The sequence below is a fragment of the Esox lucius genome, chromosome 22 (genome assembly GCF_011004845.1).
Source record: "Esox lucius isolate fEsoLuc1 chromosome 22, fEsoLuc1.pri, whole genome shotgun sequence".
Taxonomy (NCBI): domain Eukaryota; kingdom Metazoa; phylum Chordata; class Actinopteri; order Esociformes; family Esocidae; genus Esox; species Esox lucius.
The window spans coordinates 18,129,312-18,146,062 of NC_047590.1; the positions used below are offsets into that span (position 1 = coordinate 18,129,312).

General features: G+C 40.8%; 1 protein-coding gene across 3 annotated transcripts in view; it reads right to left on the reverse strand.

The window, feature by feature from the left end:
• Positions 1-16,751, reverse strand: part of mgat5 (alpha-1,6-mannosylglycoprotein 6-beta-N-acetylglucosaminyltransferase) — a 122,376-nt gene that overhangs the window by 101,363 nt on the left and 4,262 nt on the right. The window contains exon 1 of one of the 3 annotated variants that reach the window (XM_029116599.2): positions 6,897-6,916. The exons of the other annotated variants lie outside the window; for them this stretch is intronic. The gene's annotated coding sequence lies outside the window, so the exon portion shown is untranslated. Of the gene's footprint in view, positions 1-6,896; positions 6,917-16,751 lie in introns of those variants that run through there. 3 annotated transcript variants of the gene reach the window in all.

A 16,751-nucleotide genomic window follows, 5' to 3' on the forward strand; every position in this document is an offset into this window, starting at 1 on the left:
GTTATTATTAGTATCTTATACAAGATCATGTGATGGCAGTGAGTCAGTGATTCTGTTGTGTTCATTTTACCATGACGTGCTCCAATGGCAAAATGTTTCCCACATCAAGAAAAAAATCAATAATCCAACTGTTTTGTTGGACAAATAATTTGTCAGGGAAATTTTTTCATAAGGGTATTTATCTTGTTACGCTTTTTTAGGCATGCGATTTAAGGACCACAGATCGCACTGTCGTAGTAATCGGAGGCACCAATAAACTCTATGCAGACGAGCTGCACGACAAGCATAGGCATCACAAGTTCGGAAAAACAGTCGTCCTCCATCTGAGCACCGCGCACGAAAAAACTCGTTCTCCCGGTGTGTAACACTTTATTTTAGAGTGTACTGTATGCCTCTGTAGAAGGAAGGAGATCACCAGGAAGGTACCAGTCGTTTGTTTGCTTGACAACATTAATTAGCTAATTTATCAGTTAAAACACAAATTATTCTCACCTTGTTGAGATGTAGCGATCAATGTTGCTGCCACAATTTCATCCCGGGTTTTTTTGAAAAAACAATGACGTAAAGCAAAGCAACTAACAATATTAGTTTGCCATGCTAGCTAGTTGTTCATCCCACATTAATTGTGACATGAATGGATCCATTTTTTATGTGATTTTTCTTAAGTTGGGTTTGTTTAAATATTTGAATCCGTTGCTGCAAAAGAGATAGGGGGGAGCAGGAGTAGTAATGTTAGGTAACTTCAGCTATTTTCTGAACTAAACTTAATAATTATGAGAAACAGATTAGTAGCCTACCAGGGCAGAGAGGAGAGGAAAACAGATACAGAGATAATGGAAGAGGAATAGAGAGAGGAAGAAAGTAAAGAGATGGAGAGGAGGGAATAGGAAGAACTAAACTAGAGGGATATTTTCAAAAGGCCCCACCCCCCATTTGAACTGCCAACTGTGATTGTACTATTAAATTAAAAACATTATATTTTCTGGAAATCTACATAGTTGCTACAACTCTATCTCAAAAAACAATATAATCTACGCAAAATTCACTGTAAAACCACTGCATGTTTTTACTGTATGCAAAAATACCATCAGTAACCTTTGTGTTGGAATTCATCCATAATTGCAGTAAGGAGGAATATGGAAAGGTAAGACATTAGAACAGGCAGCTAAAAAACAGCTGAAGGTTCAGCCTGAAGTACCGACAACAACAACTGCAGGAACAACTGCAAACGGTAAACACCATGGTCTCCTCCCTATTTCAATGTTTCTATTTCAGCCCCTCACGTAGACACTAATCAATAAAGAAAATGTCACCTATTTTTATTATCAAGGATATAATTTATCGATTAGTTGTTGAGCCCGTACAAGTCAAAGCAACTGTACAAGAAGGGCCTTCATCAGGGAAGGGTCCAAGAACCCAATAGCCATTCTAACAGATCTTCAGAGTCTCTCTACTTAAGTGGGAGAAACTGCCAGAAGGACAACCTTCTCCACAGCATCCCATCAATCAGGTCTTTATGTTAGAATGGCTAGACAGAAGCCACTCCGTGGGTAAAGGCTATGTCATGCCATCTGAGGGAATCTGAGAGCAAGCGGAAAAATATTATCTGATTTGATGAGACCAAAATCTAACTATTAACACTAGAACCGCCAGAGCCGAACACCGTTTGGCATCATTAGCATATGAATCGCCCCTATTAGCATACACAGTCTTCTCCGCAGCATCACCATCCAGCCAGAGCATCAGTTCATCTACTGGGTCGTTATCAAACTAAATGGAATATAAAAAATTAAATACAGAATTTGTTTGTTTCAAATAGTTAATGAATTAGAAAAATACAAGAATGTTTTTGTATTCAAGGTCTCATCATACTAAAAAAAGAATACAGAAAAAGAAGAGGTCCGAAATGATTAGGTGGTGAACCGCAGTAGTGGGGCTATCGGGTTGATTTCAATGCCAATGCATAGCTCTAGTGTCCTAGATTATTGGCATGTAAGATTATTCTATAGGTGACATAAAAACGTTATTGAAAAATCGAGAGGAGCTATTTGAAAAAGACGAGGTCCGAAATGAATAGGCTGTGAATGGCGCGTCTTTGCAGGTCTCTCCCGCGGGTTGTAGTGGGGCTATCGGGTTGATTTGCATATGCATAGCTCTAGTTTCCTAGATTATTGGCATATAAGATTATTCTATAGGTGACATGAATAAGCTATCAAAAAACCGAGTTATTAAAAAAAAGATAGAAACGAAATTATAATTATTTAGCCTAATACATTTGTAAAATATTAATCTTCAGTAAAATAAGCAGAGAAATTTAGGAAAAGCATATTTAGGAAAAGTAATGGAAGGAGGTGGTAGCTTTCAAAATGGCAGTTTTATTCTAATTACAAACTCAAACGCCAATTGGAGTAGGCATTAAGCGGTTCTAGTGTTAAACCTGAATGCCAAGCCTGGTGAAAACAAGACATTGGCATACCCAAGAAGACAGAAACTTTGATCGCTCTCAGCAGTGCTTTCATGAACATTTATGTTTCAGAAAACACTGAATGTGATGTCACTAGCACAATCCTTTCCACAAACTCAAAAAGTCAGAGACATGTAGCATCCTATTTTTAAAGCCAGCTACTATTAAATCTTTCAAAAGCATCTGACCTAGTGCTGCCCAGCATTAACCAGACCATTTCATTTACTAGTCAAGAGAGCTGCTTCAAAAACAAAACTTTTGATGCCACCAAGCAAACTAAATTGCACCACAGGATGTTGTCTCACCTACATCTCCTGCCAAGTAACAGTCTGACTATGGGTTTCCAATGCACACAATGCAGTAACCAAACATAGCGTAGCACAGTGAATAGATTGAAAGAAGGATCTCGATTGCAGTAGTGGTGAGATTGATAGAGTAACACGCAAACAAAAGACCGTAAACACTGTCCATGGTAAAGAAAACTTGAGAGGGGGCTAGAGTGAAGCATCAATTCACACAGACATTGTTTTTTGTTTTTTTTTTACTTCCCCTTATGGTCTGAAAACATAACTCATTTAAATGGCAAAAAAGTATGTGGCAAGGGTGAAATTTGAATATGTAAAAATTAGATGTGTGTTTTTGCAACAAGCATGTTGAAATATTTAAGATTGACTAGCCGGAGCCTGGCTCATCAGCCATTTTGCAAACCCAGATCTCTCTCAGTCCGCTGACAGGAAAGCACTCAGGGACTTCACGGAATTGACTATTGAGAAAAGCATACCACATTCCACCCTCAAAAAAGGAACTGCCTTTGTGTGTAGAAACAATGCATACAATACACACACCAAAAAAACAGACAATGCTCTTCAGAAATCTTGGTACCCTTGATAACAATCAGCAAAAATGGTTATGTATTTATTTTGGTTAATTAGCTTTATCTTAAACTCAAAATGAGAAGGCTAACTTTTAAGATGTAAAATTATATTATATTATCCTAATGCATAAATATTCTCCTCAGAAACGTGTCGATTATGAGCACCCCCAGAAGAAATTATGAACCAAATTTAATAGGATTACCTTCCAATCAATATATATTTTTAAAACATTATCTTGGTCATTTGGAACTCTTCAGTGATAATTGAGGTGACACACACCCAAAATCCCATAGTCACCTGTCAACTTGGGAAAGATGTTCAGAAGTTTTCATATACAGCTCGGGAAAAATTAAGAGACCACTGCACCTTTTTCTTTCCTTTCCAAAAAAAGTCAAAAAGGAAAGTGAGGAAAAGATGGCTTAAAATTAAGAGACCACTGCAAATTGAACGATTCTGTTCCTCACTCAAAACTTTCCTTTTCAACTTTTTTGGAAAGGAAAGAAAAGGGTACAGTGGTCTCTTTATTTTTTCCGGAGCTGTATTTTCTTTTCACAATTTAACCTCAATTAAAGGTTGCCTTTCTCTCATATCTCAAGTGTAAAGCTGATAAGCAACATTTACATTTTATTGGTTATTTGCTCATCTCCACCAGCGATTCTGGATGGCTAAGACACACACACACATACACAAATCAGCCTTGTACACTGACAATGTGACACATTGTAAGATAAACCGCAACAGGCAGAAAGACCAAACAATTTATGAGGCCTGATACTATAGGCCAACATCTTGGCCTTAGTGACAAAATTTTTTTTAAGACCACACATCTTAGAAACTCAACACCAAAGATGCTATGACTTATTTACAGTGTATATTTTATTAGGAATGTGACAGTTATGGTGCTTTAATCATGCAGGCCATTTGTAAAGATAAAGAGAAAAAAAATGATTGGCAAAATTTCAATAATATACTATTTTGTTTAGTATTATAATTATTACTACTATTATTGTTATTATGTATTTTTAGGATAACCGACAAACTCTTAAAGGGTATGCAAAGAAAAATCGTCACTTTTCCTGAATTGAATCAACATTTGAACTAAGGCTGGTGTAATTAGTATCACCAAATATCATTACTTTGTCTGTAGAGACGTACAGTGGGGAGAACAAGTATTTGATACACTGCCGATTTTGCAGTGTTTCCTACTTACAAAGCATGTAGAGATCTGTAATTTTTATCATAGGTACACTTCAACTGTGAGAGACGGAATCTAAAACAAAAATCCAGAAAATCACATTGTATGATTTTGTAATTATTAATTTGCATTATATTGCATGACATAAGTATTTGATCACCTACCAACCAGTAAGAATTCCGGCTCTCACAGACCTGTTAGTTTTACTTTAAGAAGCCCTCCTGTTCTCCACTCATTACCTGTATTAACTGCACCTGTTTAAACCTGTGTAAAAGACACCTATCCACACCCTCAATCAAACAGACTCCAACCTCTCCACAATGGCCAAGACCAGAGAGCTGTGTAAGGACATCAGGGATAAAATTGTAGACCTGCACAAGGCTGGGATGGGCTGCAGGACAATAGGCAAGAGGCTTGGTGAGAAGGCAACAACTGTTGGCGCAATTATTAGAAAATGGAAGAAGTTCAAGATGATGGTCAATCTCCCTCTGTCTGGGGCTCCATGCAAGATATCACCTCGTGGGGCATCAATGATAATGGGGAAGGTGATGGATCAGCCCAGAACTACATGGCAGGACCTGGTCAATGACCTGAAGAGAACTGGGACCACAGTCTCAAAGAAAACCATTAGTAACACACTACGCCGTCATGGATTAAAATCCTGCAGCGCACGCAAGGTCCCCCTGCTCAAGCCAGGGCATGTCCAGGCACGTCTGAAGTTTGCCATTGACCATCTGGATGATCCAGAGGAATGGGAGAAGGTCATGTGGTCTGATGAGACAAAAATAGAGCTTTTTGGTCTAAACTCCACTCGCCGTGTTTGGAGGAAGAAGGATGAGTACAACCCCAAGAACACCATCCCAACCATGAAGCATGGAAACATCATTCTTTGGGGATGCTTTTCTGCAAAGGGGACAGGACGACTGCACCGTATTGAGCGGAGGATGGATGGGGCCATGAATCATGAGATCTTGGCCAGCAACCTCCTTCCCTCAGTAAGAGCATTGAAGATGGGTCGTGGCTAGGTCTTCCAGCATGACAACGACCCGAAACACACAGCCAGGGCAACAAAGGAGTGGCTCCGTAAGAAGCATCTCAAGGTCCTGGAGTGGCCTAGCCAGTCTCCAGACCTGAACCCAACAGAAAATCTTTGGAGGGAGCTGAAAGTCCGTGTTGCCCAGAGACAGCCCCGAAACCTGAAGGATCTGGAGAAGGTCTGTATGGAGGTGTGGGCCAAAATCCCTGCTGCAGTGTGTGCAAACCTGGTCAAGAACAACAGGAAATGTATGATCTCTGTAATTGCAAACACATTTCTGTACCAAATATTAAGTTCTGCTTTTCTGATGTATCAAATACTTATGTCATGCAATAAAATGCAAATTCATAACTTAAAATACAACGTGATTTTCTGGATTTTATTTTTTGATTCCATCACTCACGGTTGAAGAGTACCTGTGATATAGATTACAGACTTCTACATGCTTTGTAAGTGGGAAAACCTGCAAAATCGGCAGTGTATCAAATACTCTCCCCACTGTATCTGAAAACCCAGCCACGTAATTTCAGTCTGAATATCTTGGTTTTGGTATTGCTTGGAAGACCTGACGTAATGTCGTTGTCTTAATAAATATTAAAACGTTGTTTTAATACATCCGATGATCCAATAATACATCCACCCTAATTTGAATGTGTACTGCCTGTCATTCCTTGATTCAGCGAGCAATGGATCAGATTGTAAGCTTAACCGCTAAACAAGATAATGTGTCCTTATGTCATCTTTGGGTGTAATGTGGTTTACATGAGCTATTTATCTTCCACAAAGATAAAAATGGAAGGGAGAAGTGACTTGTATTTGTTTCCCAAGCTCAGGACACATCCATGTAAGCCACCATGACTGCTTGGTGTACCATTTGTGTTGAGAAAATGTTTATTAAAAAAATAAAAATTCCATAAAGGACCTGCTTTCTATTTATACAACTTTATTTAACTTATACAGAAGTGTTTCCTTTATTTTGGCTGTTACCACTGCAAAGCTGCTTCACCTCCCAAAAGTAGCTTGGAAAATAGCCTGGAGATTTCTGCCAGCAGTGCCAGTGACCCTTGGATATTTAAGTGTAGCATAGTTGACAACAGTAAATATTTCTAAAGAGAAACCTCTGATCACTCTGTTGCCATTGTAACCAGTTGTAAGACTTAAGACCATGTTCAAATATTAAAATTTTAAAAAGTAGCCAAGCCAATATTTCTCTAACTCTCATACAGCACTTGGATCATCATCAACTGTATTACAGGGTAACAGAAAAGAAGTAGGCTGCCTTGAAAAACCAAATCTCTGCACTGCGTTTCAAATTTAGATGCCTACCTCTGCTCTCTGTAAGAGAGCTGCGCTGATCACACTGACGGTGTCTCAGATCAGGGTTCTGCTAGACTAAGAGCTGCCACTCTCTGTCGATGAGAAGGGAAAGTAGAAGGGTTGGGGGTTGTTGACGGGCTTAAGAAAGACATTGCAAAAACCTCAGATACAACCACGTCAAAAATGCACTGGGTCTTGTGAAAAAATGCATGAAATGGGAAGAAAACTATCCAAAGCAATGGAATACAGGGAGGCACTTATGATGAAGTTATTAAATACGACATTTCAGTGTTCTGTTCAAACTCTGCAAAAAGCCCCCTAAAAGGTTCTCCTTCACTTTTCCCCACCACCACCATGTATTTCTTTTTAGGAAAGCCCTGCCCTGCTAAGAATAACTCTGGTAAAGAATACTTAGATCCTCAGGTTTCTAATTCAAACCCATTATTTGGCTGAAAGGGTGCCTTCCCGGCTCCCACCAGCCCGTTTGAAAACCATGCATGCTGACAGCTAGCCTCAGTTTCATAATATATAACACTACCACCAGTAGAGTGGGTAACAAACAAATAGCTTTTTAATGGCTGTAACTCTCTCACACTCCATGTAAAGTATGTCGCTGGCAGGGCTGATAACATATAGGCTAGCCGGTATAACGATGCAGATAGTATACAACCCTGGAAAAAATGAAGAGACCACTGCACCTATTTCTTTCTATTCCAAAAATTTTTCCTATACAACTTTTTTGGAAAGGAAAGAAAAAGGTGCAGTGGTCTCTTCATTTTTTCCAGAGCTGTATGTGTATAAACAACATCTAGGCTAACAGATTATGATGAGAAGGATCATATAGTACATTAAATTCATACAGACTCTGTCAGCACGGGGTTCGATTCCTACCCAGACCTCTGGCTCTACATTCAAAGCATGGATGCCAGAAATTCATCTTGGGAAAAAAATAATGCAACATTTACATGAGCAATATCCCAATAACAAGAGGATGTTACATTTGGAGCCCCATCTTAGCCACACGTAATGGCCATTCATGCCGCGGGTCCCTTTCAGTCTTTCCGGCTGCTTTTCCGCACACATCAAACGCTAGGCCGTCACTTAAGTGGCACAGATCCTCCTACTCGCTGTGTGGACTCGCTGTGAGGTTGCATCCTGTTTTCTCAGGTCAAATACAGCTAATCTATTGTTCTGAGTAAGAGCAGTTTGGCTTGCCACTTTGATTTTCACAGAATGAATTACATGTATCCTTCATATTTCTTTTAAACACATGTAGCACATATCCATTATACATATCCACATTTTGTCCTAAAGTATCCTCAAACCGCAAACCATTACAATGACACCCTTGGCACTCTCTCTACTAACTCCTGAAGAGTGAACAGGATGACCATTTTGTCTGAGGGCTATGTCGAGTTTCATCAGCTGAGTCTAGCCTATTTAGTCTAAGACCTCCCTATTCCTCATTCCTGGTCATATTTGCAAAAACATGCAACAAATCATAAATTCTATGTATTAACTCCCTAATATAATGAGTCATTACTGTTATAAGCTACCACTTGAAGCTGAATTTCATCCATACCTTTATGCCTCTACCTAGTCCCAGTCACACCTCGCGAAAACTGTGCCAGATGGCTATATGTTGCAGGCTGCTAAAGCTTTGTCCATTTCCTTAGGATTTGTGATCAGAGCTGAAAATAGCCCACCGCATCAGATTTGGAGGGTGGTGGGGGGTATTCCACTGGGGCGAACCAGGCCAAGGATCTCTACATTAATTCCACTGCATTGCTCAGAGTCTGAAAAAGACCGGATTTTACTGAACTGGAATAATGTTCTCTAAGAGCCTTTCCCCCCTCATATTGCAGCAGCTACACAAAAGCGGTGGGATATGTGAATAGATACATCAATAATAGATCAGAATGGGGAAAAAACCTAGGCTGCATTTCCCACCTAAACAGAAAAGTCAGAGTCAGGTGACTACAGATGTCCTATCCATTTAACATACATTTGCTGGGGGTTATTCTGGTTTTGGCCAAACCAAATACCAATGACCACCCAGGCTTTCCCAGTATCTACTAACTTACTGAAATAGTCATAGGAACTGAGCAATTGCTAGCGAGTCTGCCAAAGCTATTTAATTTCATGGCATAACAACATACTTTTTTCTTTCATTCATGAATGACGTTGATACAATAACTATCAAGAAAGGAGACGATAACTAACTTTTTCATCAAGTGAAACGACGAGAGAATCGTGGAAATAAAATAAATGTTGCTGTTCACAACAGATTTGAACTTGAGCCTTCCACGTGAGAAGCACTGTCTTTAACCATAACGCCACGGCATTACGCATTTCACCAGTCGCTAAACACTATTGAGCATTCTGTTAAACAGACTAACGTTTCTTATTAAGTTTACCTCAACCAGAAATAGCGTCTATGAGCTGTTAGCTTTTGCCACTGGCCGTTTGAACAGCTTATTAGCCAGTAATAGGCTTACCTAACTTCTTAAGAATAATCATAAGAATTGAGCAATTGCTAGCGAGACTGAAGATTAACTTTTCCATGCCAGAAACAGTCGCAATATAAGTCGCAATATAATACAATTTCAGGTTTCGGTTTTAGCCAGCAAAGTTTTCATCAATACGGAATAATTCACAATGCGTACTTCGCGTTGCCTGCGAGGAGATACGAACTCGTGACCTAAAGTTCACAAATCAGCCTTTCTAACCACTACGCAATTTAACAAGAGGTGGGTCGGAGAGTCAGTCAGTGACATTCGCTCTTCTTAACTGGCTCTGTTTACCCGGTGGGGCAACATATATATATTTTTTTATATATATATTATAATAATCATACACTGTTACATCACAAGGAATGTAGAAATACTTTAACACAGGAAATCTCTCCCCAAAGGTCACCACAGATAATAATACAATAAGTGATTGTGTCCCAATGTAAGCACGATATGAAATTATTGGACGTTGTTGTGGTGAATTTGTAGTGTACAAATAATGTTAAATAATGATGATGATTATGATTCGCACCACAGCCATTAGTTTGCTGTGAGCTACAATATGTACACGTTTAAAGGATTTTATTGAATAATTACATTTCGACAGTCAGAAGAAATAATAGGCTTTCCTGTACATTATCGTCATGCATCCATAGCTTTGGACATCTTGTATGATCAGCACGATCAACAGAAATGCTACATTTTCAACAGAGAATAGTTCTCAGAACAGCACAGTAGGTGTTATTCACCAGGATTAATGAAACTAGGTAGGTTTTCCTCAGCCTCAAGTTCACACTTCTGAATTGCAATGTTTAGCATAGTTCGAACAGAGCAGATATTTGGAGTTTCTTTTGAGACAGGCCTCAGGCCTACTGTCATTAGTCAATAACGATAATAGCTGTAGTAATAATATTTTTAATGTCTATTCTTTTTTTTATGCCAAAGACATTTTAAGTACAACCCATTTCCAGAAAAGTTGGGACGCTGCACATGCAAATAAGAACAGAATTCAATGATGTGCATGCTCAATACAAGCCCATTTGGAATTTGATGCCAGCAACACGTTTCAAAAAAGTTGGGACAGGAGAATGTTTACAACTGTGTTGCATCACCTGTTCTTTCAAAAATACTCTGTAAGCGTTTGGGAACTGGGTTTGGGATCCCTGTAGTTTTGAAAGTGAAATGTATTTCCATTCTTGCTTGCTATATGATTTCAGCTGCTCAACATTTCAGGTTCTCTATTGTCGTATTTTTCGTTTCATAACACGCCAAATGTTTTCAATGCGTGACATGTCTGGACTGCAGGGAGTCCAGTATACCACACGGAGCCATGCTGTTGTAATACGTGCAGAATGTGGTTTGGCTTTGTCTTACTGAAATAAGCAAGGCCTTCCCTGAAAAAGTTGTCATCTGGAAGGCAGCATATTGTTCAGCATTAATGGTGCCTTCACGGATGTGCAAGTCACCCATGCCACACAAACTAATGCACCCCCAAATCCTCACCTGGGTTATTGTTAAATGGCAAATGCCAGCTTTCCGTCGGTATCAGGTGTAGCTGTCCGGCAGAAAATATCAACGGCCAAAATGTCCGGAGGGAAATATGCCAGATGAATAAATAAACAGATTAATAGCATATTAAATAGCCTAATATTGTATGACCTATATGATGTGTTGCCAAGAAAACAGCCCGCTCGCTCTTACAGTAAGACATTACTGAGTGTTTGGTCATGTAACTAAAAGTGGCGCCTGATTCAAAAGCCGCAGACTACCGCAGCAGATCCAGCATACGACTTAGAAATGTCGAAAGTGAAGCAGACATCCCCGGGCCGGACTGGAAAAAAAAAGCGATGGTGCAACTGAGGCCAGCAAGACCACAGAAAATAGTAGTTATCTGAAATAGACTTCCTTACAAAACGTGTTTCAACGTTTAATATGCAATGGGACAACTTTTAACTTTTGTTAATTAAATAATAATGTTGCGAAGTCAGCGGCGGTTCTGGATCTTGTTTATATATGGTTTCTTCTTTGCATGGTAGAGTTTTAACTTTCATGTGTGGATGCAGCGACGTACTGTGGTTACAGACAATGGTTTCCGGAAGAGTTCCTGAGCCCATGCAGCAATTTCCACAACAGAATCGTGTCTGTTTTTAATGCAGTGCTGCATGAGGGCCGAATATCACGGCCATCCAATGTGCATACTGGTTTTCGGCCTTGTCCCTTGCATAAAGAGATTTATCCAGATTCTCTAAATCTTTTCATTACATTATGTAACGTAGATGATGAGATCCTCAAATTCTTTGTAATTTCATGTTGAGAAACATTATTCTTATATTGTTGCACCATTTGCCCACGCAGACTTTCACTGAGTGGTGAACCCCTCCCAATCCTCACTTGTGAAAGAAGACTCATCCTCTCTGTAATGATCTTTTAATACCCAATCATGTTACTGACCTGGTGCCAAATGACTTTATTAGTTGTGTGATATTCCACCAGGTTTATTTTTTTAGCATGACACAAGTTTTCAAGTCCCGACTGTTTTGAAAACATGTTGCTAGCATCAAATTTTAAGTGGGCATATATTTCAAGAAACAATAAAATGTCTCAGTTTCAACATTTGATACATTGTCTTTGTACTATTTTCTATTGAATAGAGGGTTAGAATGGTTTGCATATCATTGCATTCAGTTTTTAATTGACATTTTATGCAGCGTCTCAACTTGGAAACAGGGCTGTAGTAAACAGAAAGTTTATGTCACAGCCACAAATGTGTCGCACCCACTTGCATGATGAACTGTGACCAATTTGCGTCACAACGTTCACCACACATCAGCTGCTTGGTGGGAATTGAAGAGTGATGCCAGTTAGCAATGTGAGGGGCGATTAAATGATGATGGGAATAGGGCCAGGTTGGGAATTTTGCCAAGGCACTGAGGTTCACAGCCTACTCTGACCATAAGTGCCATGGGATTTTTTTTAACCACAGACACAGGACATCCCATTTAACATTCAATCCAAAAGACAGACGTCAAGCCGAGTGACAGCCCTTTACGTAAGCACAATGCAGCGAACACACACAGACCGTCAGTCGGACAGTCTGACAGACACACTGACAGTCAGCCAGGCTGACAGTTACACACGGAGCAGTCTGAGGTAATGGAGATGTGAAAGTGATGATGGCCATGCTGTCATGGAGACCAGCGTGACTGTGCATCTTAATGGGCTCCGTCTTCACACTCAGCGGGGCCTCCATTCAATTATTCATTCCCAGCTCCAGTCCAGATGAACCACCAAACCTTACAAGTGTGATCGGTGAACAGCGTAACAGGCTTGTGCTGTAATTGGCTTTTAGCACCGTTTTAGATTATATATATATATATATATATATATATATATATATATATATATATATATATATATATATATATAAACTGTGCTCAATACACACACAACCCAAGGGACCATATATATACACACACACACACACACACACAACCATTCAATAGAAAATAGTACCAAGACAACATATCAAATGTCGAAACTGAGAAATGTTATGGTTTCTTGGAAAATACACACACACTTTGAATTTGATGCCAGCAACTTGTTGGGACAGAGGCAACAAAAGACTGGAAACATTGTGTAATTCTAAAAAACTAAACCTGGTGGAATATCACATAACTAAATAGGTCAATTGGCAACAGACAAGTAACATGATTGGGTATTAAAAGATCATTCCAGAGAGGATGGGTCTGTCAGAAGTGAGGATGGGTAGGTGTTCACCACTCTATGAAATAGTAACACAATTCAAGAAAAACGTATCACAACAAAATATTGCTAAGATTTTGGGAATCTCATCAACTACGGAAATGCATTAAAAACAGAAATGGTTCTGCAGTGGACATCACTGCATGGGCTCAGGAACACTTCCGAGAACCATTGTCTGTGAACACAGTACGTCGCTGCATCCACAAATGCAAGTTAATACTCTACCATGCAAAGAAGAAACAACATCCAGAAACACCAGCACCTTCTCTGGACCCAAGCTCATTTTAGATGGACTGAGGTGAAGAAGAAAACTGTCCTGTGGTCTGATTAATCAAAATTGAAGATTTATTTTGGGAACCATGGACGCCGTTTCCACCAGGTGAAAGAGGAGAGGGATTATCTGGCTTCTTATGAGCACACAGTGCAGAAGCCAGCATCTGGGACAGTATGGGGCTGCATTCTGTGAAGGCTGAACAATATATAGGCCTACAGGTTTTGGAGCAACATGTGCTGCCAGCCAGGCAACAACTTTTTCAGGGAAGGCCTTGGTTATTTCAGCAGGAAAAGGCCAAACGACATTCTGCATGTATTACAACAGCATGGCTCCATAGTAAAATAATCTGGGTGCCAAACTGGCCTGCTTGCAGTCCCTATTGCAGGTGTATTCTAATCTGGCCCTTGAAGCCAGTTCCACTCCATTTTTTCCATTGTAACCCTCTAGTCAGAGACTTATTGAGACTTAAAAAAACAATAACATTGATCAGTTTCAACATTTTATATGTTGCCTTTGTACTATTTTCAATTAAATATAGGGATTAAATTACATGCAATCTGCCATCTATTTCCTGTTTGCATCTTACACAGCATCCCAACCTTTCTGGAAATGCGGTTATATATATATACTGTATATCATCAAAAGTTTCAGAGAATTTGGAGTAATCTCTGTACGCAAGGGACAAGGGTGAAAACCAATATTTGAAGGCTGTGATCTTTGGGCCTTCAGGCGGCAATGCATTAAAAACAGACACGATTCTGTATATATACACAACCCCATATATCTTTGCAGAAGCAGTTGTGGCGGTCTTTGTGTCAATGAAACAGTGCAAAGGACAGGAATGAGGAAGAAAATGAACCGGAGTGTTTGTTCCCCACACACCCACCACAAGGCAGCTCTTGACTATCTCCCAGATCATCTTGTAGATTGAATGAGAGCCTCTCGGCACGTTTGCACCTCCGTGCCCATATTTTATGCAGTAATCTGTGACAAAGTGAAAACTGCGAGGCTAGGGTGGTCTGGCTGCCTATGCCGCTGACCGCAGCACATAAAACAGTTGCCGTGATTTTCGGGGTTGCAGACCTTTTAGGCACTCGACCCGTGAAATATACATGGACACACACGCATTCAAGTGGAAAGGAAGCGCCACATCAGGGTGTGGTATGTGAAAAGGTACTATTACTATACACAGAGACACAAACAGACACACTCACAGAGAAACACACGCAACAAGTGACGCAGGCAGAAATGTCCCCGGTTCCACAATCTCAGGAGAACCCACTCTACGACCAGGAAAGGTGTCCACAATCCAACCAACCGTCTGTTCATCCACTGAAGTTAAAGGAGAAGCACTAGTAGGAATTTGGTCCCCATTTTTTGAAGGGCTTCACTGAAATGCCTTTCAGAAACTGAGTGAAACTCCCAACGTCGAGGGCCTTCTTACTTTGTCACCTTCTATTTATGAATCCACTTCCTCTGCATCATCAACATCGCTTACGTTCTGGTTTAACCAGGCAACCACAACAGAAACCTTCTTGAGGGCAATGCGAGTCAAGCGTAGCACGCCCCATTGTGTTGTGAGGGGACAGGTAACCTGACACGGAGACGCGACAAGTGAGACGGTCAAAACAGCCTGTTGCCAGACGCCCGCGCTGAACATCAAACATGACAGGGGTGGTGGTGCTGAGCGAGACAGAGAGAAAGAGAGAGAGAGAGAGAGAGAGGGAGTGAGTTAGAGATATCCCCACTTCACACCAGGGCTCCATTCTGGAGTGGATTTCCAAAACCCTCCAGTCCAGACAGAAATGCACAGCGATAGAGCGGATTGGACAGTCTGCCGTGTTAAGGGCTAAGACTTTTCATCAGCTCTAGAATGAGCTCCCTGACCCCTGCCTTCCCTGCCAGGTACTTGTTAAGCTCCCAGTTCCCACGGAGTCCCTGCTCTCAAGCGTTTGGCACGGCGCATCCGTGCGAACAAGTCCCTGTGAAGGTCACCCGGCAGCCAGACAGGGCCGCTGGCTACAGCCTGCCAGCGGTGTGGGCCGCGTCACCCGGCAGACGCTGGGGCAGGAATGGGATACTGGCCAAGGCGGGTTTAAAATGGCACCGCGGCCCAGGGAACGCACGCACACAAATTAACCACGGCCTCACACAAACAAAAACGGCATCACATTGATATTACATCCAAAAACTTCCTTTGGTTGGACAAGTACATACACGGTCTGTCACACACAGACAACACGTAATGTGTGTGTTTAACCTTTGCCGTGTTCCATGTAATAACACAGTAGGAAGTAAGTACTTCCTCTTTTAAACAGGGAGGCATCTGACTGCACTGATGCCTATACTAAACCACAGGAAATCAAACATGGCTTCCTCTCATCGGCTCTCCCGGGGAACGGGAGTTCAGATGCTCATTGTGGCTCCGGTTTCCTGGCTGACCCTGATGCTCAGTTCTTTGAGCCTAGAGAGAGGCGTTCGGTTGAACTGACAGGGATACTGTATTAAGACAGTGATCCTTTTAACCCCCAAACCCACAGGGTCAAGCGGTAGTAAAACCGTCAGGACCAGCATGAGTGATGCGCTTGTGTTTTACGGTACATTCATAGCGATTATTTTTCGAAAAACGATGCCGAGATTGGTAAGGAGAACAGGCTTCTTACTAACAAAGAATCTGAGGGGAATTAGGAATTTGTTTTGCATAAAATGTGCTTTCACCCCAAAGTACACATCCGTTGTGGGCTTTTTGGATTAGGAGAGACAAAGACAGACCTATTGGTTTAACCAACACACAACTGTAATAAAGGCACGCTAATTAAATACCAAGACTATCTGTAATGGAGCACGGAGCTGTTAGCCTGTCTGTAAAAGTATAAACCAAGCAGGATATTCCTCCTCATCCCCAGATAATTAGAAAACGGCTAATAAACTGGGCTGATGATTGTTTTCCTTATCCACCAGAGCAGAAACTCAACGAGCACTTTGTTCCCGGATGTCAATCGATCCAAGTATGGATGCTATGACATCAATCAGTCAACCGCAAGAAAGAATGTCAACAAAGACCTACTGAACCGAGTTCTAGCGTATTACCTTTAACACCCGCAAGGGCTCGAATTAAATCAAACATGCCTGGTATTTTGGCTACAGAGCAGCAAACCGGTCCTGTCCCCGCAGAAGGAAATGAATGGCACTCTAAGAATAGCAAGTGAGGAAGACATTCGGGGGGAAAAACGTTTTCCCGTTTTCAGAGAAATGTGTAACTTACACATCAGTTATAAACAAAGACCGGACAGAATGACTGGAAGAACTAAGAAT